We start from the raw sequence: 24,251 nt of genomic DNA, 5'->3' as shown, positions 1-24,251 counted from the left end.
CTTCTAGACTGCTTTACTAAGACTAGTGGATCGGGGCTTCCCTGGTGGCGCAGTGGTTGAGAGTCTGCCTGCCGATGCAGGGGATACGGGTTCGTGCCCCAGTCTGGGAAGATCCCACATGCCACGGAGCGGCTGGGCCCGTGAGCCATGGCCACTGAGCCTGTGCGTCCGGATCCGGTGCTCCACAAAGGGAGAGGCCACAACAGTGAGAGGCCCGTGTACCGCAAAAAAAAAAAAGAATAGTGGATCATTGTATATGTAGGAAATCCAAGAGGTAAAATGGAAAACAATGAAAACTAATAATAGAATTCACTTAAGTGGTAAATTGGATAAATGTACAGAAATCAATTTCCTATATACAAACAATAATCAAGTAGAAATTTTTCCCATTTGCAACACCAATGAAAAGTATAAAATAGTTAATAATAAACCTAATAAGAAGTATGTATAAAGAAAACTCTATAAATTTTTGAGGCACATTAAAAAAGTCTTGTGTGATTTTAATGGAATATAACGTTTCTATATCAGAAAACTCATTACATGAGGTGTCATTTGACCCCCAAATGATTTAGAAATATTATTCAATGTCAATTAAAATCCTCTAAAAATTTTGGAATAAGGCAAAATGATGTTCTCGTGAAAGGATAAATGGGAAAAATGCAAAAAAAAAAGAATAATTGTGTTAGTTGTCTACTGCTGCATTAAAACTTATCTCAAAGTTTAACAGCTTAAAACAACAAACTTTTTATTACGTTAGCTCCTGTGAATCAGGACACCAAAGTGGTTTAGCTGGGTGCCTCGGGCTCGAGTTCTCTCCCAATGTTGCAGTCAAGGTCTCAGCTGGGACTGTCATTAACTGTCATCTCCTCTAATGGCTCCCCTGGGGTAGGATCCACTTCCCAACTTACATAAGTGGTTGTTGGCAGGATTTGATTCCTCCTGAGCTATATTGGACTGAGCACCTCAGTTCCTCACTGGCTGTCATCAGGAGACCCCCTTCAGGTCCTTGCCACTTGCCCATCTCCACAGGGCAGCTCACAATGAAGCAGCTGGCTTCTCTCAAAGCAAGTGAGAAAACAAGAAAATATCCAAGATGGAAGCCACAACCTTCTTGTAACCAGAAGTGACGTAACATTACCTTTACCACGTTTTATTCACCAGGTAGTCACTAAATCCAGCCCACACTCAAGGAAAGGAGAATAACCAAGGGCATGAATACAAGGAGGCAGAGATCATAGAAGCCCGTCTTAGAGGCTGCTTACCCAATAATCAAAGGGAACTTGTACTGCCAGCATCAGAATATACCATGAAGCTATAATAACTAAAACAGCACATTACTGATGGCAGAATAGACATTATTCAATGGTGCAAGACAGAAACCTTCAAACAAATAAAAGTATATGTAAGCATTTAGTACATTAAAATAGTGATTTTTAAATAAATGGGAAATCTCAAATCATGCTGAGAAAATTGGTTATCCATTTGGGAAAAAAAATATTATATTGGATCTTTGCCTCACTGTATGACCAAGATTAGTTCCAGGTGTTTGAATAGTTAAATATATACTTTTGAGGAGGGACATAAATGGATATTCAGTTCTAGCAGTAACATTTTATTTCTTAAGCTAGGTGGAGTATATGGATATTTGTTATATAATAGCAAAACTTTTAGCTCACTACACATCAGGCACTGTTATAAGTACTACACATATGTTAATTTACTTAAATTTCAGATCTATCTTACAAAGAAAATTCTACTATTTCCCCATTTTAAAATAAGAAAACTAAGGCACAAAATCTCACACCTTGAAGATTCATGCCTATTGTATTAGTCATCTATTTTTACATAACAAATTATCCCCAAACTTAGCAGTCTTCAACAACTAACACTTATTATTTCATACAGATTCTGAAAGTCAGAAATCTAGGAGCAGCTTGGCTGATTCTGCACCAGGGACTCTCATGATATTGTAACCAATGGGTCACCTGGGGCAGTAATCATCTGAAGGCATGATGGGGCTAAAAGATCACTTCCAACTCTACTCATGTAACTGTTGGTCTGAAGCCTCCATTATCTTCCTCACTGGCTACTGGTAGAGGGCCTCAGTTCCCCATCACGTGGACCTCTTCATAGAGTTGATTGAGTGAACTCATGGCATTGCAGCTAACTTCCCCCAGAGCAAGAAACATGAGAAGGGGAAAGAGAGAGAGAGAGAGAGAAATAGAGAGAGAAGTCTCAATGTCTTATATGACCTAATGTCTGAAGACACACTCCATCATTTGTACAATATCTACTCATTAGAAGTGGGTCATTAAGCTTACCCCGCACTCCAGGGGAAGGAATTTTTTTGGTTGCATTGGGTCTTTGTTGCTGTACATGGGCTTTCTCTAGTTGTGGCGAGCAGGGGCTACTCTTCATTGTGGTGTGTGGATTTCTCATTGCAGTGGCTTCTCTTGTTGTGGAGCACGGGCTTTAGGCAGCATGGGCTTCAGTAGTTGTGGCTCATGGGCTCTAGAGTACAAGCTCAGTAGTTGTGGCCCATGGGCTTAGGTGCTCCTTGGCATGTGGGATCCTCCCGGGCCAGGGCTCAAACCTGTGTCCCCTGCATTGGCAGGCAGATTCTTAACCACTGCACCACCAGGGAAGTTCCAGACCTCCACCTTTTGAAAGGAAGAGTGTCAAAGAATTTGTAGACTTATTTTAAACACCCATGAAATCAGGCTCAGAAGCTGATTGACTATTATGTATATTGCCTCTTTTATATTATTCTTCATGCCAGTTTCTATGTGTGAAATATTTCATACTAATTTAAAGGTTAAATATAGAAATTAAAATGATTAAATGAATCATAGGCAAGTATTTATCAATGTTATGATGGGTAAGGGCTTTCTGAGCATGACACTCAAAATAGAAGCCAAAAAAAAAAAAAAGGCTGAAACGTATAACTATTCAATATTCTATAATAACCTATATGGGAAAAGACTCTGAAAAAGAATGGATATATTTATATGTATGGATGAATCACTTTGCTGTGCACCTGAAACTAACACAACATTGTAAATCAACTATACTCTAATATAAAATTTTTTAAAAAATTTTTAATAAAATAAATGAAAGGTATAACTACATTTTTAAACCTCCATATCAAAAATCACCATCAGCAAAGTTAAAAGTCAAATGGAAAATTTAGAAAAAAATATTTGCAACATATATGACAGATGAAAAGTTCCTGTCCTTAGTATCAAAGGTGCTTTAAAATCACTAAGAAAAAGATAAATACATTCATTGAATACTACATTGACATAAATAGGCAATTAAAAAGAAAAAAATAGAAAATACAAAAAACGTGAAGAAAATATTCAGCTTATTTGATCTTTAGTAATCTAAGAACAGCAATTAAAAATGAAATCTGTATGTCTTTTCAAGTTAGCAAAGATTGGAGAAACTATGGTATTTTCAAGATTTGGAGGAAAAGAGAATTTCATATGTCCACAGGTATATAAATGTATACAAATTCTGCAAGGAAGTTTTCACTATATACCAAAAACTTTAAAGAGTTGTTTGCCTTTTCACATAACAACTCTGCATCTTAAGAACTAATTGGACAAAAGTGTACATATACAGATGCTCATCACAGCATTTTTTATTACACTCAAAAAAATTGGAACAGCTTAAATGTCCTAAAGCCAAAGGTTTTGTTAAATAAATGATGGTACAGTGGTGAATGATGGAAAACAACACCATTAAGGTTTTAGAAGTATATTTACTGACATGGAGGAAATTTATGAGATTAAATGAATAATATATTTTAACTGGCATATATAACATGATACAATTTTTGAAAGAAAAAATTTTCAATGTTATGTGCATAAAGCATATGTTAATAGTGTTAAAATGAGCAAAAAGTTAAAAACATTATCTTTAAATGATAAATTTTAGGTGATTTTTATTTTCATCTGTTTACTCCTGTTAAAAAAATACTACACGAAATAAGCCCAAATCATAAATCCAGAGTTATTTCTTCAATGACCCCTCAGCCCTTCTCCTTTCTCCCTCACTACATGAATAAATGATAGAAGAGGCTGGAACCTGTTATCACCAATTAATAGTCATTAACCCCCTCCCCTCTAGCACTGCCTCTGTAATTTGCATAATACAGAAATGAGTCTGAAATCCTCTGCCCAGGATCTCCATGCACTTTACTGAACCTACTAGTGTTTCTGCTTTTAAGCTGGAACTTTAGGCAGCATTTCCAAAATCACGATATGTTCACATGTAAAACAAGTGATCAAAAATGTACATGAATACGAGCCTGTCTTACACACCTAAAAAGCTTACAGTAGCTTTTATCAGTGTAGTTTACCATTTCTCAAAACTGCATCTATGTCATCTGCCTCTGTCATTTTAGAGACGATTGAAAGTTTGATTTTGAATATGAAAAATTCTTAGACTGCATAACAGGTCTATAATTGATAGTTAACCACTCATATTGAAAGGTAGCCAGGGCCAAATAGACTATCCATTTATTACTCTTATGTTCTTATGGATTAATGTTTTTAATTAATTTGGCCAAATTGCGGTCAACTTTCTGTTAAGGAAATCAAAATCCAAGAAAACAAGTAACCACTTTTTGATGTACAAAGAGAAATTCATATTCACTTAAATATTTTAAAAGGTCAAAAATGACCATATAAATTGCATACTAATAATAAAACATATTTCAAAAGGCAATGGCCAACATAGAGTACTATTCACTTTTTAAAAAATAGAGCATTCCTGTTTTAGAGCAAGGAAGAATTTGCAGTACAATGGATAACTTTAAAGATGAAGAAATTCTAAGTTTTACTTGGTAAGAAAGAATAAGTGAATTTCATCTTCTTTTCTTCCTTAACTAATAAAATCTCACAAGCTCCTTTATTTCTATAAGGCAGTACATACCAGATCAAATCAATATAAACTTACAAAGACTTTTTGAAATTATGCAATTAGTTTATTCATTTGGAAAAATTTTTATGAGTGACTTCCTAATATTTTCCCACATCATCATTGATTATCTTTGGAAGAGAAGTATTGGCTGAATGGTACTTGTCTTTTTAGAATATCGAAGAAAATATTTCATTCTTTTAGAGCTATCAATTCCCACTGAGAACCAACTCCTCTGATGGTATTAAATAAATAATAAGAATAAAGTTACAATATCCAATGTCTGATTCAAAACCCACCTTAATGAGTTTTAAGGCCATGTTAAGTGCTTTGAAATCTTCAGAGAGTAGGAAGGACAATATATTGTACCACCCATTTGGTACATAACATCATTCTATCAGAGATTAATATTTCAATTCTTCATTTTATTTCAATATTTTCACTTTGATCTCTTTTGCATTGCCTATCTGCATTTTATGGAAGAAGCAGGGCTTAATATAATGCAGAAATAAGCAAAAATTTGAAGGAGTTCAGAAATATTTGGGGGGTTGTCTGGTCCTTTCTACCATTGATTTTTAATAAAAGCGTATTGCATTAAATTGAACAGCACCAAACTAGTACTTAAAAGAGGCATCTGTTACATAAGGGAAACAAGGTCTGTTTTCACTACCTGTGGGACTGCTCGCTGATCATGTACCCAGTTGGGGCCTCAGTCGTCTCATCTAAAAAAATGATGGCTGGATGAGACAATGTCCAGCGGCAGTATTCTTTGAGCACATGAAATCTAAGTTGAGAAAAACCTGTACTGAACGTGTCTAATTAGGGTGGCTTGTGCTACAACATAGCGGTACTTGCTTAGAAATCCCAACCTAAGAATCCTCAATTTTTGAAAACTCCAAAGTTCATACATTGAGAAAACCAAATCCCCTCCCAAGAAAGATAAAATAATCACCTTCAAATATCAATTCACCTTGACTAATGGCAAAATTTGTTCAAAATACTTCTAGAATCAAACCAGTAATTCAGTCTGGAGCGTATCCATCCAGAGCCAAAGAAGTTTACTTTTATAAGTGAACATATCAGAGATTGTCATCTGCAAGCTACCCCTAAGTTCCCAAGGGTTAAGATATGTGGAAAATAAAAATAAACAAAAGACTTTTAGTAATTATTTAGCCTAACAGTTTCTTCCCTTTTCAGTATCATTAAGAATTCATTTCACAAAACTAACCAAAGTTTAAAAAATTCCATTTTGATTTCACTTCTAGTAGGTCTGACTCCCCTGAGATGAAAACACTGAGGACAATTTCTTGGAGACTTGGGTCCCAGACAAAGCTTTGCCTGCCTTGAGAGAGGAGTACACTTCCTCCTTTCTGATGGCTGATTTGTAATTTATCATGCTTCCCTCGTACCCCACCTGCAAAGAAGCTTAGACTTAAGGTCGAAACCCAATCACAGCAACCACGTGAACGGTTGAAGTTAGCATATTTTCCTTGTCCTTTTTCCTATACCCTGCTTTTCTATTTTATTTACCTTGTTGCTAAGTCGCATTTTATAAGTTATTGCAAACACTTTTGGAAAGAGGTGAAGTATAAATAAATACCACTGTGAAATGAGCATAACATGTAAAAATTACAGTCTATATTTAAAGAACAACATTCTTCACATCTATACAAGGATATTAAAATTAAAACTGAACTTATTTGGAAGTGAACAACATGATATCAGCAAAATTTAGACAAGTAAGTAATTTGTTTATTTGACGCTTCATCAACTGTCTCAATCCATTTTGCTTTATTAATCTCTCAGGGAAAATTGAGGCCTCTCTGAAGACTTGGAGTGTTCAATTCATTTAAATATTTTGTAAAAATACATGTAACTAATTTTTAGGTGATGTCTAACTTCAAAGTGGAAACAAAACTCTTAAGAACTGGAGGCTCTGTGTTATTTAGGGGAGTGCTGGCTGCAATAACAAACCCAAAATGTGTAAAGACTCAAACACATTTGAAGTTTATTTTTTGTTCATGTAAGAGTCTGAGAGTTTTTTCTAGTTAGCAGGACAATCTCCTCCATGTGGTGCTTTTTTTTCTTTTTATAAATTTATTTATTGATTTATTTTTGGTTGCATTGGGTCTTTGTTGCTGCGTGCGGGCTTTTCTCTAGTTGCGGTGAGCCGGGGCTTCTCTTGTTGAGGAGCACAGGCTCTAGGCACACGGGCTTCAGTAGTTGTGGCACGTGGGCTCAGTAGTTGTGGCGCACTGGCTTAGTTGCTCCGCGGCATGTGTGATCTTCCCGGACCAGGGCTCAAACCCGTGTCCCCTGCATTGGCAGGTGGTTTCTTAACCACTGCCCCACCAGGGAGGTCCTGTCCTCCATGTGGTACTTTAGGGACCTGGTTTCCTTCCATCTTTGGCTTCGCCATCCCCTAGGGCACCCAGCTAACAGAAAGGAAAACACTGACCTGAAAATAATATATCACTCCCACTCACATTCCATTGGTGAAGACTAGCAAGTGGGTCACAACTAGATATAAAACAAGGCCTGGGGGGTTTAGGGAGTTGGGACTAGGAAATGTCGTTCATGGCTGAATGGCCGCTTTCCAGTAATGTCTCCATACAATGGAAAGGGGACACATAAACCTGTGGGCAGCTTGCCCTTCCTGCTACAGGTTCATACCTTTTCACCCTTTTGTTTTCTTTTTCCAAACTCTTCAACCTCTATGCAAGGGCAAACATTCAAACACCCAGTGGTAATTTGGAAGCCTAACTTGCTCTATGTCAGTCTAGGTTGCTGGCAGAGAAGAGCTGCTGGTAAAAGGCAGTTGAACAGAACAAGGAAATCACATCAAAGACAAGTAAACACCAGCCCTGAGATCATAAATGGACATCTTTCCTCTGTGCTGTTGAGTCCATGGGAAAGATAAACTGGATAGCCCAGGATAGACTCAAACTCATTTTCTTTTCATCAGTGAAGGTTCTTTGTTCAATGTGTTACAAATATGATACTTCTGAAAGACTTTTCTTATTAAGAAATTTACACATCAGAAGATTGCCTTTGTCAAGTCATATATCCTGATACTTATTCAGGAGATACAGTTATCATCTGGGTTCTGGGTATAGCTCAGCCAATAAATATATGTGTGACTTTTAGACCAGGTGTCCCCAACCCCTGGGCCATGGGCTGCACAGCAAGGGGTGAGCGGTGGGCGAGTGAGCGAAGCTTCATCCGTATTTACAGCCGCTCCCCATAGCTCACATTACTGCCTGAGCTCCACCTCCTGTCAGATCAGTGGCAGCATTAGATTCTCATAGGAGCACAAACCCTACTGTGAACTGCACATGCCAGGGATCTAAGCTGTACGCTCCTTATGAGAATCTAATGCCTGATGATCTGAGGTGGAGCTGAGGCAGTGATGCTAGCACTGGGAAGCGGCCGCAAATACAGATTATCATTAGCAGAGAGGTTTGACTGCACAGAGACCATAATAAATCTATTGCTTGCAGACTCATATCAAAACCCTATCAGTGAGTGGCAAGTGAAAACAAGCTCAGGGCTCCCACTGAGTCTGCATTATGGTGAGTTGTAGACTTATTTCATTATGTATTACAATGTAATAATAATAGAAATAAAGTGCACAATAAATGTAATGCTCTTGAATCATCCCGAAATCATACCTCACCCCCCGCCCCCTGCTGATCCGTGGAGAAATTGTCTTCCACAAAACCGGTCCCTGGTGCCAAAAAGGTTGGGGGCCGCTGTTTTAAACCACCCATTTCACCTCTACAGCACTCAGATTCTTCATTAAAAAAAAAAAAAAAAAATGAAGGGATTGCACCAGTCACTAACGTCCAATTAATATCCAACTGAAAAACTCTAAAATCTGCGTGGCATATAAAGCTAATTCAACTTAAACACACAATATATGCTGCCATCAATGGTAAACCAAGTTATTATAATAACTGCATCCATTGATTGGATTTTGAACAAGTAATGTTTTGTTGAATCCAAATATTGCCTACAGTGAGGAATATTTCCATATATCAGATAGCGTTTAAACAAATGCCTAATCGACTGCTATACAATAAGAGTTTAGATAGGCCTTAACCTCTTAACAAACATGGCATTGCTTTTAATTGAATCTCACGAAACTTCACACACAGCTTCTGAACCTGAAAAGAGAGTGCACTAAAGTTAATTAATCAGGATGTGTTATAAAAGTAAGTACCAGTCTACACTCGCTGGGTGTTTTAGAATGTCATTCAGTAAACAGCCGAATAGTTTAGTGAGCTAAATCATAATCTCGTTACCCAATTGGGTAACTGCCTTCCTTAAGCAGTGCCCTGGGACAGGGAGCAGCTGAGGCAGGAAATGTGCCATCTTCACCCACTCCCCCGGCACCACTCAGTGGTCCATGCTTGGGAAACTGTCCTCTGCGGTGTCTTGAAGAACTTTACAGAGGTCAGTATCCACTGTGCCTCCCCCTACAAATAGCATCAAAAAGAATCACCCAACATCTAACTCTCGATTTAAGAATTGAATAGCAGGATCTTTGGGGTTTGCTTAATTTGATTTCCAAACCCTCACTAAAGAAGTTTGCTGCAGTTCTAGAAACTAGTAGGCAGCATTAAAGAGGGAGGGGTCAATTCTACAGGGGGTTCACAGATAAGGTGACACTTGAGAAGGCCCTTCAAAGACAGGAGGGATAAGGAGGTGGACAAGGAGGGAAAATCTTCCTAAAATGCACAGGCTAGAGAAATAAACCAGGATCACATCACAGAGGACCTGGGACTAGAGGCTAAAGAGTTTGAAATTCATCCTGTGGATGATAGAATGTTCCTGATAGGTTTTAAGCCTCAGGGTAACAAGATAAAACTGCATTTTGCTAAGACTTTTATCCTGGCCACAGTGTGGAGGAGAAATTATGGGCCAGGTTGGAAACAGGGGGCCAGTCAGGAGACAGTTGTGGTAGTTATTACAAGGTAGGTTTACTATATACACTAGGACAAAGTTCCCGGGCAGAAAAACACCCCTCACCCCACTCCAACCCTTAGGCATGTTCACAAGCCACAGGACATTTCACACAGACAAATGCTCCTAATCTGTACATAGATGCTTCTAGGCAGTAACCTTAGCTCAAGTTGTATTTATGAAATGCGTGGAGCTAGATGAGAATGCCTTCCTCTTTACTGATTACTTTCAATTACATATTGGGATAGTCTTTTGCCAGATATGCCTTATGATTTAGATCAGTGCTTCTTTACCTGTGAGGAAGGACCAGGTTTTGTGTTTTCTTTTTCCAATTTGTCACAGGTTGACACTTTCTTCAAATACAATAATGAAAAATTACCAGAAAAATGAAATGAAAAAGCAAAGAATACAAAATACAAGCCCTGGGTCTTCCCTGGTGGCGCAGTGGTTGAGAGTCCGCCTGCCGATGCAGGACACACGGGTTCGTGCCCCGGTCCGGGAAGATCCCACATGCCGCGGAGCGGCTGGGCCCGTGAGCCATGGCCGCTGAGCCTGCATGTCCAGAGCCTGTGCTCCGCAACGGGAGAGGCCACAACAGTGAGAGGCCCGCCTACCGTAAAAAAAAAAAAAAAAAAAACAAGCCCTTTTTCTAATTTTATTGAACAAACAAAAAATAACTCCGTCAAATTGCTATCAGAGTCTCTGAACGCTTACTCTCAATTTCTGCCGTGTGCCAGTGAGAGTTTGCAGACTGGCACAAGTGCACAGACCACACTGAGTAACACTGGTCCAGATGGGCAGAGCAAGAGGTATGGAGCACAGGAAAAGTGACCACCTCCAAGGGGATCCTAGACTCCCCTAGTTTATTCTCCCCAAAGAGACTGAATGATGACAGTACTAAAACCAGTACTGTCTGGCATCAGTAGGCAAAAGTGGTCAGACACAAAGTCCAGCTTTGTGTTATGAAATAATGTAAACAAAGCAGCGTTTTTATTAGATTTGGGTCAATGAGGATGTTTCCCTCCTATGGAACTTTGCTTTCAGCAGCCACTGAGACCAATATTTAAACGTGTTAGCACTGATGAGCAATGCCAGAAAAAATATAATCAAACAAAGTGACTAAATTAATAATTTATACGCTAACAACTACATGAAAATATAAGGCATGAGGAATTAAATTAGAAAAAAAAATGTAATCCAAATTAGAGTGCATCTCAATTAAATTAGATTCCCCAACAGTGCTGTAAGTTTAGTTAAAGCCCATAGCACTACAATGACCTTAGCATCACTAATGGTAACTAGGCTTGGAGCATATGTGGCATATTTGAAGCACTTTATAAATACTTATGTGGATGCTTCGCTTAAGCTTAAATGGTCATAAGATTCTTCCCAGACCTCTCTTTACAGGGCAATAATAATAGTTATTTATTGAACACTGGTTGGCTTCAGAGACGTTCTCTTTAAATACACCCCAACAGCCCTGTAAGATAAGAATTATATTCTCCCATTGTAAAGATGAGAAAACTGAGGTTCAGAGACGGTAAATACCTTATGTAAGGTACACAATTGTTAAGAGAAGAGACCACGTTGAAACCCATATCTCTGATGCCAAAGCATGTCATTATAGCCAATATGCTCTACTGTATTCTGCCTGAACCGTTGGCTCAAAGTGGAGCTTTGACCCGGAGGCTAGAGACAGCCTGGCTGGAGTTGCTTTTTCAGCTTTGACTGAGATGGAGATACACTAGTTCTTGACCCTCACTCAGTAGTAAAATCCCTAGCAAGGTGCTACCACCCAGGACAGCCCAATCTCTGTAACTGCCTGTCTTTTTTTAACTTTTTATTTTGTAATAACTTTAAATTAATAGAAAAGTTGCAAAACTAGTACAGAGAAGTGCTCATATACCCTTAATCCATTTGCCCCTAATGTTAACCATCTTACATAACCACAGTACCATTAATGAACCCAGGATATTAACATTGTTACAATACTATTAAGCTACAGACCTTGTTTGAATTTTGTCAGCTTACCCATTAATGCCATGTTTCTCATTGCATTTTGTTTTTCTCCCTCCTCTGTCTCCTCCAATCTGTGACAGTTCCTCAGTCTTCGTCTTTCATAACCTTGACACTTAGAAGAGAGCAGGTCAGTTGTATTGTAATATAATACAATATAATCTAATAATATATTATAATATAATACAATATAATACAATTAGAATGTCCCTCAATTTGTATTTGCTGGATGTTTTGTCATGATTACCTTACGGTTATGGATTTGGGGGCAGAACATCACAGAGATGATGTGCCTTCCTAGGGTATTGTCTCAATCAATGCACATTGTTACTGTCTTATTATTAAGACTATGTATGTCACTATTATTATTAACCTTGATTAAGGGGTTGTCTACCAGATTTCTCCACTGGAAAGTTACTATATTTTCACTTTGTATTTATTTGGAGATGATATATTTTGAGATCCTCCTGCCAGCCTTTTTAATTTTGACATATCAGCTTGCTAGTTTTAGCATAGTTTTTTCCAGTGGAAATGTATTTTAACAGGTGATTACCATGGTTTAAGATATTTACTATAGATATGTTTTGCATTGAATCTGATCAATCCTGACCATCTATCTATGTTTTAAAGACTATATGTATACGTGTGTGTATCTTTGTCTGCACACATACATATTCAGATCTGTTTTGTGAGCAAGTTGTTTTATAGTTGAAGTATAGTTGACTTACTTATATTACTTTCAGGTGTACAACATAGTGATTCGATATTTTTAGAGATTATACTCCATATAAAGTTATTATGAAGTATTGGCTATATTCCTTGTGCTGTACATTACATCCTTGTAGCTTATTTATTTTATACCTAGTAGTCTGTACCTCTCAATCCCCTACCTCTATCTTACCCGTCCCCATTGGTAACCGCTAGTTTGTTCTCTGTATCTGTGAGTCTGTTTCTGTTTTGCTATATTCATTCGTTTGTTTTATTTTTCAGATTCCATATATAAATGAAAACATATAGTGTCTTTCTCCATCTGACTAATTTCACTAAGCATAATACTCTCCAGGTCCATGCATGTTGTTGCAAATGGCAAAACTTCATATTTTTTTTAATGACACTGACTGTTCAGAAGACAATGGTTGGAGTGGACAAGCAGAGAACAAACCTACTCATCATTGAGGAGGAAGAACAGCCTCTAGGGGACTGGATGAGGAACAGAAAGACAAAGTGAGGATAGTCAACAGAGAAAAGTAGAGCCCTAGAGAACTCTGGAAGAAGACTATGAATTGTCCCTGGCCCCATTGTTCAATATTCCCTTGATAATTTAACCCCCACTCACTCACCCTCAAGTTTTAGCAAGACACATTACCTTCCATGTTGAAACTACATTTCCCAGCTAGATGTGGCCCCATAACTAAGTTCCCAACAATGGCATGTGAACAGCGAGTGCTGGGGGCACTTCATCAGAAGGGCTTTTTCCCTCTACTCTCTTTCCTTCTTCAACCATGATCCTAGAACAGGACTTCTTGTCCATTTTGTATCATGGACTGATTTGGCATGCTGGTGAACCCCCTGAGACCTTAACAGAATGATGCTTTAAATACGTAAAGATACAAAGGATTATAAAGGAAATCTCATAGTGAAATTATAAGAATTATGAAGGAAAACAATCATAATGAAATACAGTTATAAAATATTTTTTTAAAATGTATGATACCTTACTCTGTGCATTTCTTTATTGATATATTACATAACAAGATTTAACAAGGGAGGGGGTCTAATGACTAACATGGTTTTAAAGTGATGCATAGAAATGGTAGTTTGAGATAACTGCAGTAACTATAAGGTGATTTGATAATACATGTGCCTTCCATTGGTGACAAAGTCACTAGTCTGGCTAACATCACTATGGGTTGTTGCCTATAACTGAAGGACACACTATATTTCTGTTAGAGGCTTTCTAACTCAAGTTCATAGACATCTTAAATTCTATCCATAGACCCCAGATTAGAGGATATTGGAGCAAGAAGACAGAAGGACTGACCCTGCATGACCCATGGAACAAAGCCACCACTTGCTCTGGACTCCCTCCCTATTGATGTTTGGACTGTTACTTTAAAAGAGAGAAATTTCTATATTGTTTGAACCACTTTGCCATTCTTTTTTCTGTATATGACTCTCAGTTACGATAGCTGAGCTGTACTCCAGCTCACTAGTTCTCAAACTTTTTGGTCTTCAGACCCCTTTACAATCTTGAAAATTGTTGAGGACCTCAAAAAACTTTTATATGAGTTATATGTGTATCAATATTTACCACATTAGAAATTAAAACTGAGAAATTTTTATTTTTTCATTCATTTAACAATAACAAAACCATTACATGTTAACATCAATAGCATTTTTATGAAAGATAGCTGTATTTTCCAAAACAAAAAAAAATTAGTGAGAAGAATAGGTGTTGTTTTTACATTTGTGAAAATCTCATTCGTGTCTGGTTTAATAGAAGACAGCTGGATCCTCATATTTTATTCTGCATTCAATATGTTTTGCTTTGTTGTTTTGATTGAAGTATATGAAGAATATTCAACTTCACACAGATATGTAGTTGGGAATGGGAGAGGTATTTTAATAGCCATTTGAGATAATCTAGGGTATTTCTTATTGATATTGTACTAAAACTTGACAAGTGGTAGTTTCTTAAAAGTTAGTTGTAATGTAAAATCTGAAACCATACAAATGAACTTTCGTACTCTGTTGCATCAAAATCCATTGGTCTGTCTTGCACTTTGAAAGGCTCTCTTACCCATGCACAATTTTGTCTCATGAATTGGTCATTTTGAAAATATTGGTTCATTGAGTTATGCAGATCTTCCAAATGTTGATGCATCATTAGACAATATGCAAAAATCACATTGGTTAAATTCACCACAGATCTCATCAAAAAAAGTTTTTAAGTATTGGGAAGCTGTCAAGCTCATGGTGGTGGATACAAGTTTTCCACAATTATAATTTTCACTTGAAAGCTCAAATACTATCATTGGCAACAAATACTGTCAGTTGTTTTCCTTGAAGTGACAGGCTTCCTTAATACAGTCTTAAGGAAATATCTGCCAACCACTATAGCTTGTCTATCAGTCATTCTTTCAAGTAAAAATGGTTTTCTGCAAAAAAGAGGCTAATTCATCTCACAGCTCAAGCAAGCACTTTGTTTTCAGACAACCCTCACAGTTCAGGATGTGAAAAAGTACTTTACATACACTTCCCATTTTGTCCCCCAGAACATTAAAAAGACATGCACTCAAGGGTTGAAATTTGATTAAATTAATTTTGTTTTATTAATTAGTTTAATAAAATTTCTATTTCTTTATCAAAGACATTTGTAAGTGAAACTGACTTTTTAAAAAATTATATACTGCAAGGGCCTGGTAGTGAAGAATACAATCGTTACTAGAATTTTGGTATCACAAACTTGACTTGTGCTGAGGAACCAGCAGTTTCACCATCAGTGCAAATGGCAATACAGTGAAAAGGACAAATAAAAATCTTAGTGTTATTATGAAAATAGTTTGACCTGTGGAATGCCTGAAGGAGTCTGAGAGACCCTTAAGGGCCCAGGGACTGGACTTTTAGAACTGCTGCTGTAACTAATACAACCTCCAGGACCTAAAACAGGTGACAAACTGGATGGGAACTACTCAGGGAAAAGGAACACAAGGTGACAAGAAATGAGTCAGTATCAAGTTTAATGCTCTGCACATGACCCTGGCCAACAGTCATGACCCTGAAGAAGTACTGTAACAGAGCAGGACCCTATGGGGCCTTCCTGGGACAGACTGCCCACCACCACCATGTCCTCTGTGACTGCCTCTTGTCTGTAGAAAAACTTTAGCCAAATAATAAATTTAATCAGAGAAATGAAAAAAAAATGCAGAAGCAAAGGAAAGCAGTAAAACAAGACAAACTAATAATACTTTAGCCATTAAACAAAGTCAAAGACCTTTAGTCCCTCCTCAAGGGCTATAGATAATATACTGAGCCCTATCCTGTGAGCTGTTTTGCAGATACTGAAACCCCCATCAGGTGGAAGAAGTTAATGACATGATGACCAGACTGTAGCCATGACATAAACTACTCCATCTTACACAATTCTGAGAACTGGCCTCAAGGAAATGGGAACAAACTGACCCTGGAATTGAAGAATAACTGTATGTAAAACAATCAAGATGATGCTGATCAGACCATGGCACGACCACTTTCAAGACGACTGTCAGAGCTGCCTGTGCTGTTCTGCATGTAGCCCCCATCCCCACCCCAGCCTGTGCACCCCGAAAGTCCCACTTTAAAAACTCTTGTCCCCAGATCGGCAATGGGGAGTTGGTTCTTTGGGACATGAGTCCACCTTCTCCCCGGGATTGCTGGCTTCCTCAGTAAAGCTATCTTTCCTTCTACCCAACACTTGTCTCTTAGTATTAGATTCTTGAGGGATGAGCAGTCAAACCCAAGTTCAGTAACAGTATGGACCTTGGTTCCACAGGCTGCCCCTGGGCAGGCAGGCACTTGGGTTTCATTAACTTTCCTGACCTCTCCTGTCATGGCTTTGCCCAGCCAGTAAGCCAGTAAGTCCTCTCAGGTTCTGAGATCTCATAATTTCTCTTGTTTTGTCCATGTAGCATTCCTCCTACACCCCAATTCTTTTCCAGACTTCCTATTTTCTGGAACTGATCCCATCTCCACATCTGTCCAGGTGTTTTGCAGTGGGATGAGTAAGGTTACAGCATAACCCAGCTCTCAGGCTGCAGCTAATAAGTGCAGAGGTGGACCCCAGACTCAAGCTGTGTCCATAACCCTTTGCTGAAAATGTCGACTCTGGGGGTGCAAATGGGTCAGTCTCTCTCCAGATGGCTGAAGCTCTAAGATAGAAACCAGTGGTTCTCAAACTAGGCATGCATTAGAATCACCTGGAGTGCTTGTTAAAACAGACTGCTGGGCCCCACCCAGAGTTTCTGATTCTATAGGTCTGGGGTAGGGCCTGAGATTTTACATTCTAATGATTTCATAGGTGAGGCTAATGCTGCTAGTCTGGGAACCACACTTTGAGATTGATGTAAAGTTCCAGAACCATCAGGGATCAAGGGCATGGTTCCCATTCTACAACTAGAGAGGTTGAAAAAAATATGTCTGGAGAGATAGAGAAAAAGAGAGATAAATAGATAGACAAAGGGAGAGAGAGAGGGAGAGAGACAGACATAGAGACAGAAACAGAGACAGACAGACAGAGAGCCTGAAATATAGAGGTAAGATGCATAGATACTATCCTGGTTGTTTTCAAGAGCTGTTTCCATTGGTTCCTGAATCTCAGCCACATGCCTATCTTTGGGCTCCACAAAATCCCCTGCATCCTTGGAATATAATAAAATGTGGTTTAGAGTTGGGTTTCTGCCCCACTAAGCTCAATATCTTCTTAACAGATACAGCCTCCCAGAACCATCCCTGCAGAACTGGCTTTTCCCTTAAATTCTATTTGGAACCACAAACCAAGGCAATGGAAACAGAACTAATGTCATGAAGCCTCTCACAGACACCAAGATCTCAGCCAAGATGGGCATCAAAGCTGCTAGTTGGTGAAGAAGAGCCCCAAACACCAATAGGATTCTCAGCCACAGCTCAGGGGATAGCATCATGGATGGAAATGCAGGCTCTGGGTGAGAATACATTGGTTTCAACCTCACTCTGCTACTTGCCAGCTGTATATCATGAGCCAATTACTTAAACTCCCTAAGCCTCAGTTTCCTTATCCATAAGGTGAGGGTGACAATAAGACCTGCCTCAAAACATTCCTGTGAAAATGAAACAGGATCTGTAGGGCAGCTTAGCACAGCATCTGGCATGGGGTGAGCTCTCAAAAATGTTGATTACAGTTTTTTTTTGTTTTTTTTTTTACCACACCACACAGCATGTGGGATCCTATTTCCCCAACCAGGTATTGAACCCATGCCCCCTGCTGTGAAAGCACCGAGTCCTAACCACTGGACCACCAGGGAATTCCTATGGTTATTATTAATTATTGTTTCTGGTCTCTTCTCACTGTGATGCTGGATCTGCAGAACCACATTCATGGATCCTGGTCTCTGATCCTCTGGATTTGGCTTTGGGGCTTGATCTCTCCAGGCTATGTTCTCCCATGTAGGGCTCCTCAGGCCAGTTCCAGCTCTAAGCAATCTAGCTGATAGATTTACCAGGAGATAATTCCAGCCTCCAAATCATCATGGTTGTTAATTCCATCAGAGGTTGAGAGTCTTCAAGGGAGTATCCTAGCCCCAACCATCTGGGCAAGAATTCCAAGGCAAAACAAGGCCTGGGAATGGATTTCTGCAAGCTGGTAATAAGTCAGCTCATATGTGACAAGGGACAAAGATGATGGAAGCAAGCTGAGGTGGGAAGAGTTCTGACCATGGGTTCAGGTGTTATAGTGGCTTCTCATGCAGTGTCCATGGCTTCAGGTATGAGGTTCTGGTATCAGTTAAGAACCTGATAAGGGGGAGATATAGCTCCTGTCAGATAGGACACCAACATCACCTGCCACTCAACCACGTTGAAAAATCAATCTCTGTTTTCAGTTTCTCCTATTTTCAGCTTTCTAGGCCCTGTGCCCTAAAAACCCAGGACAGCCACCTGCTACAGAGCCAACTCCTAGAGTGAGCCAACAGTGATATCCTAACAAGGGAAAACACAGAAAAACAGATAACCCAAGTTCTATACCCTTTGGGTATTTCCATCCATGACCCTCATCTCTGTCATCCTCAGAAATCCTCTCCTGCCCTCATGTGCTTCTACTGCCTCATTCTTCCTCCCCCAGTTCACCTGGCTTCCCATACTTGCCTTGGTAGCTTGTATCTCTATGTTCCCTGGGACTGCTGGCCATGACTGAATGTGACCCTCCTCCAGGACCAGTGTCTCCTTGACAACCTTCTCAAATTGAGGCTGTGGATTCTCCCATGATCCCAGCATCTCCCCTGCCTCCTCCAAAACTCCCTCCTCTGAGGTTTTCCCGTTCAGCCGTCTCATTCACTCCATGGTTTGAGCTACTGCCTATGTATTGATGACCACTAAATCTTCTTTTCCGTTCCATCTTTGCCTCTGATCCCCAGACTCGTATATCTAACTGCCCTTCGAAATCCCTAAAGTTGTCCCGGATGCACCTTCAAATGAAATGCTCCAAACGGAACCCCCTATTCTTAAAGTTGCACACTTAATTTTTCTCCTCTGTTCTGTACTTCAACACACGGCCACGTAGCAAGGAGCTGAGGACTTCTGCCAACAACCAAAACCAACGTGTCAGCCAAATGAGGGAAGACACCTCGAAAGTGGATCCTCTAACCTCAGTCAAGACTGCAAGTGACGGTCTCGCGAGATCGCGGACGGCAGCGCGCGGGGAGGAGGTGGCCTGGGAGCTTCACAGTGAAGGTGCTAAGAAAGAGTGTAAGACAGTAAAATAATTAAATATTTTTACTGGGTCTCTTCAACATTTAGAGGTTTCTCGTAGCCCCTGCTGCCGGAGGCTGGAACACAATGGGTCACACAGGGACACTAGACACCGAGGATGAAGTGGGACCTTCAAGTCCTCAAAGTGAAGCCATTGCCCACGAATTCCAGGGGCTCTCCTTGCTCTCCAGTCAGCACCTGCCCCCTCGGAACAAAACGAAAATTATGCTCCAGCCGAGGCTGCAACAAAGAGGACGAGAGGACAGCTAGTGGACCAGGGCATCATGCCACCTCCGAAGAGCCCAGCGGCATTCCAGGAGCAATTAAAAGACTTGGAAGGGGCCAGAACCATAAACTTTTTGAAGCACAAGATCTGGAGCCGACCCGATGGTTCTGAACTTGTCAGGATGCCCATTTTAGAAAGAACGTTTGCAGAGCCATCCTTGCAGGATACTCGGATGAAGTTGAAAAGAGCTCGACTAACTGATGATCTGAATGAAAAGATTGCTCAAAGACCTGGTCCTACGGAGCTGGTAGAGAAAAACATCCTTCCTGTAGACTCAGTGTTAAGGAGGTAATTATAGGCATTGAGAAGGACGACTGTCCTCAAACTCACGGCAATTTCTCATTTGAAAAAGACAGCAGTGATGCTTTGTCTCCAGACCAGCCAGCCAGCTAGGAGTCGCAAGGGTCAGCCGCATCCCCAAGTGAGCCAAAAATTAGTGAATCGCCATCTCCTGTGACTACAAACACTCCACCTCAGGTATCACCTTTCTTGTTTTGACCCCTAAACAGAGGAAGTGCTTTGTTTTTTATATATTAAGGTAATACATTATCACCAGAAGAAAAGTCTGAAGGTGCAGAAAAATATAGATTTTCACATGTAATCCAACCACTGTTAACATTTTCAATAGATTCTTACATTTCATTTCTGTTCTATATACACATTTTTAACAAACAGTTTTGCAGCTTGCTTTAAAATTTTTTCATATAACTTTTTTTGAGATATAACACACATATCCTAAAATCCACCCTTTTTTCTTTTTAACTATGTTAACCATTTTAAGCATACAGTTCAGTAGTGTTACATGTATTCACACTGCTGTGCAACAGATCTCCAGAACTTTTTGTCTTGCTAAACTGAAACTAAACCCATTAAAGTGCATCTCCCCAGGGCTTCGCTGGTGGCACAGTGGTTAAGAATCAGCCTGCCAATGCAGGGGACACGGGTTCGAGCCCTGATCCAGGAAGATCCCAAATGCCGCAGAGCAACTAAGCCCGTGCGCCACAACTACTGAGCCTGCGCTCTAGAGCCCGAGAGCCACAACTTCTGAGTCCGCGTGCCACAACTACTGAAGCCCGTGTGCCTAGAGCCCGTGCTCCGCAACAAGAGAAGCCACCGCAATGAGAAGCCCGCGCACCACAACTAAGAGTAGCCGCTGCTCACTGCAACTAGAGAAAGCCTGCGCACAGCAACAAAGACCCAGTGCAGCCAAAAATAAGTAAGTAAATAAATAAATAAATAAAGTTCATCTCCCCATTCCCCTAGGCCTGGCAACCACCATTCTGTTTCTGTCTCTATGAATTTCACCGCTTTAGATATCTCATATAAATGGAACCATACAGTGTCTTTTGTGACTGGCTTATTTCACTTAACATAACGTCCTCAAGGTTCATATATGTTGTAGCATGTGACAGAATCTCTAAGTGTTAGGGCTGAATAATATTCCATTTTATGTATATACCACATTTTGTTTATCCATTCATCAGTGGACATTTGGTTGCTTCCATCTCTTGGCTATTGTGAACAGTGATGCTATGTACGTGTGTGTGGAAATATCTCTTTGAGACCCTGCTTTTAGTTCTTTTGGGCATATACCCAGAAGTGGGATTGCAGGATCGTATGGTAGGTCTATTTTTAATTTTTAAGGAACCTCCATACTGTTCTCCATAGTGGTTGCACCATTTCACACTCCCACCAACAGTGCTGAAGGGTTCCAATTTCTCCACATCCTTGCCAACACTTGTTAATTTCTATTCTTTTGATAGTGGCTATTCCAATGGTGTGAAGTGATATCTCACTGTATTTTGTTTGTTTGTTTTATTGAAGTATAGTTAATTTACAATGTTGTTAGTTTCAAGAGTACAGCAAAGTGATTCAGTTATACATATATACAAAAGAATAAATACATATATATTATTTTCCAGATTCTTTTCCATTATAGGTTATTACAAGATGTATTGAGTATACTTACTGTGGTTTTGATTTGCATTTCTCTAATTATTAGTGATGTTGAGCATCTTTCCTTATGCTTGTTGGCCATTTGAATCATCTTTGGAGAAATGTCTATTCAAATCCTTTGCCCTTTTTAAAATCAGGTTATTTGTTTTTCTATTGTTGAGTTGTAGGGGTTTTTTATATGTTCTAGATATTAACCCCTTATCAGATATATGATTTGCAAATACTTTCTCCCATTCCATGTGTCACCTTTTCACTCTGCTGATAGTATCCTTTGATGAGCAGAAGTTTTTAAGTTTGATATAGTTCCGCTTGTGTATTTTTGGTTTTACTGCCTGTGCTTTTGTGTCATACTAATAAATCATTGCCAAATCCAATGTCATGAAGCTTTTCCCCTGTTTTCTTCTAGGATTTTCATGGCTTGGGGTCTTACATTTGGGTCTTTAATCTGTTTTAATTTCTGTATATGGTATAAGATAAGGAACTAACTTCATTCTTTTGCATGTGGATATCCAGTTTTTCCAACACCATTTGTTGAAAAGACTGTCCTTTCCCCACTGAATGGTCTTGGCACGCTTGGAAAGATCATTTGATCATATATATAAGAATTTATTTATGGGCTTTCTATTCTATTGCATTGGCCTATATGTCTGTCTTTATGCCAGTACCACACTATTTTGACTACTGTAGCTTCATAGTAAATTTTGAAATCAGGAAGTGTGAGATCTCCAACTTCATTCTTTTTCAAGAGTGTTTTGACTACTTGGGGTCCCTTGAGATTCCAGATTAATGTTAGGATAGATTTTTCTATTTCTGTAAAACAAAAAATGGCATTGGGAAAATCATCCTATTAAAGTGTATACTTCAATGGTTATTAGTATATTCACAGACTTGTGCTACTCTCACCACTATCTGATTCCAGAACACTTTCATCTTCCCAAAAAGAAGCCCATACTCATCAACAGTTTCCTCCACTCAGTCCTAAGCAACCATCAGTCTACGTCTACTTTCTATCTCTGGATTTACCTATTCTGGACATTTTATATAAGTAGAATCATACAATATGTGGTCTTTTGTGACTGGCTTCTTTTACGTAGTATAATGTTTATAAAGATTCATCTATGTTGTCGCATGTATCAGTACATCATCCCTTGTTATGGCTGAATAATATTCCACTGTGTTGACATACCATATTTTGTTTATTCACCAGTCAATGGACATTTGCTATTATGAATAATGGTGCTGTGAACACATGTGGACAAGTTTTTATGTGGACATATGTTTTCACCGCGCTTGGGTACATACCATGGAGTGGAATTGCTGTGTCATATGGTAACTCTATGTGCATCTTGCTTTTATACCTTAATAATAATCATAGTAGTGTTCCTTGTCAATAAATATGCATTCATATCATTTTAAAAGAAAAGACTTCAAATGACCACAGCACCAGCCAGCATCTTGACTGCAACCTCATGAGAGACCTGAACCAGAAGCATCCAGCTAAGCTGCTCTTCAATATCTAATCCACAGAAATTGGGAGCTGATAAATGTTGATCATTGTTTGCAGCCAATAATTGAGGGAGTGGAGGTAATTTGCAAGAAGGCACTGGGATATAGTGGTAAAGACGAGAGATGTTATCCCTGCCCTCTTGGAGCTTACAGACGATCTATGCCCTAGTCTTGCCCTCACAATCATCAAAATATTGGTACCTGTTCACAGTCCAGATCTTGCACTGCCCAAGAAGTATCATTCAGTATCTCTGCCTCACAGGCCCTTGACCTCTTTAGTTTCTAGGATGTGCATCTTCTGTATTTCAGCAGCCGGCTCCTGTGACACATGCTGTGGTCTTGTCACGGATGCATAACTGGACCATCTGTAAAATGTTCAACTCCAATGTACAAGTTTTTCCCACCTGGTTATTTCTCTACTCATTATACCTGCTCTGCTCTCCTTAAGAGATCCGGGTCCACGGAGCTCTCCTTGCCTCCCCCTCTGTAGAATTTCTCAACCCCTTCCTAATTTTATTTCCTTCCTTATCCAGGCTAGATCCCATGCTCCATCACACCACATCAACCACTTCTCTGCCGGGACTCTCACTTAGCCTTTCCTTTCTGTCTCCAAAGTTGGATATTTTCTCCTCCGTATGGCTATCGCACACCTATCAGTGCCCCTCCCATCCACCTCAGCATCTACCTCCATCCCCCAACGGTTGCTCACCAAGGATACCTACACCTCTATCTCTGATGACTCTGTATGTCTGTGGAGCAGGCTCAGCCAGAGTTCACAGGGCAGTCAGTAGTGCTAAGTGCCCTGTAAGCAACCCTCAACTAATGGTGAGGAGATACAGAAAACACCATGTTCTGCATCCACCGTTGATCCTTACCATTGACCAGAAACTCCTCTTTTTTTTGGGCCACGCCACGCAGCTTGCAGGATCTTAGTTCCCCAACCAGGGATCGAACCCAGGCCCCAGCAATGAAAGTGCCGAGTCCTAACCGCTGGACCACCAGGGAGTTCCAGGAAGTGCCTCTATTTGTGATGGCCATCTTTGCCTGTCATGTGCAGTGGCCAGCTCAAGGAATGTCCTCACTTACCCTCAGTGCCACTCTCTTCCTGCTTGGCAGAGAA

At 39.7% G+C, this 24,251-nt stretch overlaps 2 pseudogenes; one reads left to right on the top strand and one right to left on the bottom strand.

Moving 5' to 3' along the window:
* Positions 1-18,966, bottom strand: part of LOC102977095 (vacuolar protein sorting-associated protein 72 homolog) — a 44,681-nt pseudogene extending 25,715 nt beyond the window's left edge.
* A 504-nt stretch (positions 18,967-19,470) lies between these two features.
* On the top strand, positions 19,471-20,167 carry LOC102976824 (myocardin-related transcription factor B-like; annotated as a pseudogene).
* Positions 20,168-24,251: the final 4,084 nt, after the last annotated feature.

Source organism: Physeter macrocephalus, chromosome 1 (genome assembly GCF_002837175.3).
Source record: "Physeter macrocephalus isolate SW-GA chromosome 1, ASM283717v5, whole genome shotgun sequence".
Lineage (NCBI taxonomy): Eukaryota > Metazoa > Chordata > Mammalia > Artiodactyla > Physeteridae > Physeter > Physeter macrocephalus.
This window is presented reverse-complemented; position numbering and strand designations above follow the sequence as displayed.